This window comes from Acyrthosiphon pisum, unplaced genomic scaffold (assembly GCF_005508785.2).
Source record: "Acyrthosiphon pisum isolate AL4f unplaced genomic scaffold, pea_aphid_22Mar2018_4r6ur Scaffold_21060;HRSCAF=22918, whole genome shotgun sequence".
In the NCBI taxonomy this organism is placed as follows: domain Eukaryota; kingdom Metazoa; phylum Arthropoda; class Insecta; order Hemiptera; family Aphididae; genus Acyrthosiphon; species Acyrthosiphon pisum.
Window position 1 is genome coordinate 39,775 of NW_021770486.1, and position 1,887 is coordinate 41,661.

Genomic DNA, 1,887 nt, shown 5'->3' on the forward strand with positions numbered 1-1,887 from the left:
GTTATTTCCCCACCATCGTTTGACAGTATATATGGAGAGGTAATAAACAGTTTTAAATTGTATCGCGAAACATATTTTAATTTTAAATATATTTTTAGGAAAATCTAACATTAATCTCACTCTTATCACCACCGTCACAAGAGAGTCTCGTTGAACAGAACCCCGTCGAAAACTTTCAGTATTCTCTACCCACACAGGAGACCTTCGATGAAAACGATGGGCCATTTGGATCACAATATATAATATGTAACTAATTTTCTGTACTATTTTGATTTTTGTGTAAAATAAAAAAAACAACCGTGATATTTAAAATCAAGTTTTTTTTATTTATTAGTAATAAGGTTTCATTATATTATAAGGTTATTCTAGGTCACCACGCCACTGCATACATACATACATACATCAACATATTATATAATTACACACGAAAAAACGACTCGCTAAAGTATACATTGTACATAAGAATGTATCTCATACACACACACATACATAAACTTGTAAAAAATTTTATTTTCGCCACGCTACGCCACTGCATACATACATACATACATACATACATACATACATACATACATACACATACATCAAAATATTATATAATTACATACGAAAAAACAACTCACTAAAGCATACATTGTACATAAGAATGTATCTCAAGCATACATATACACATAGGTACATAAACTTGTAAAAAATTTTATTTTCAAAATATACACGATAAAATATAGAGATATTTGTCTCCATTCACACATTCCTCTACCTGGCGACATACAGAACTATATATATATGGTCAGCGGTTTACAGATGTTGATGAGTTTCGTTCATCCCTTTCTCTAGCATATACACATACACTCATATACCCATAGGTTAGTCCATACATATTTAGATACTTCCATATTATACACAAGTAGTATACATAATTATTATGTATAATATTCTGAGCACCTTTTTACAGGGAAATTTCATCAGTTTAAGCGGACATTTCTATATGCTTCATTATAATAAACACCTGATTAACTGCACAATGAACAGCCATAGAAAAAATATTACTGTCACAACTTGATTTTCTGTAACGATATTAGTGACCTTACTTATTTTTTCATCCACCGAGCGTTTAGAAGTAGAGAAACTTGCATCAAAATAGCTAGTAATTTTCCTTTTATAGACATAGTGATAAATTGAGAAAATGTAAAATAGACAATATAGTCAAAGTCAATATTTCAAAAGACACCGACCGTATAATTACAAGTAATAGAACTACACGGACCTACAGTAGAAAACACGAGTACGAAAGAGTAAAGACGAATCACGGTGATAACTAAATATTATGAGTTATGACAAATAATAAGCAATCGACATTTCAAGTTTTCAAACAACTAATGACTTGGGGCTGTAGGTATAAAACAAAAAAATACGTAATATTGTAAAATATACCTACAAATCGTACTATCGCCCGTATGGGCTTATGTTCTGGTAAAGTGTAGAGCTAGTTGTTATTGAGAATTCTCGATGATCGATAGTGGGATAATTCCCATATTATATTTTGTGAAAACAACTAAATATTAATAATAATAATAATAATATCCTAGTTCTTAGATATGAGTCTAGATAATAATATAGTCATATCACATAAACACGTATAAACATATTCCGACAATCTGAGGAAATTTACAAAATTTGATAATTTGTTTTTAGAAAAAAAATAGAACACAATTTAATGCATTATAGAATATACTTAATTATAAATTGTTATAAATATTGAAAAAAGTTCATGGGGGGATCTATCCCCCTCATCCCCCCCCGTTTGACCGCCACTGCAACGTCGCCATGCATACTGATACAACGCTATCCAATATACAGCAATTAAATGCAATATAGTACCTATTC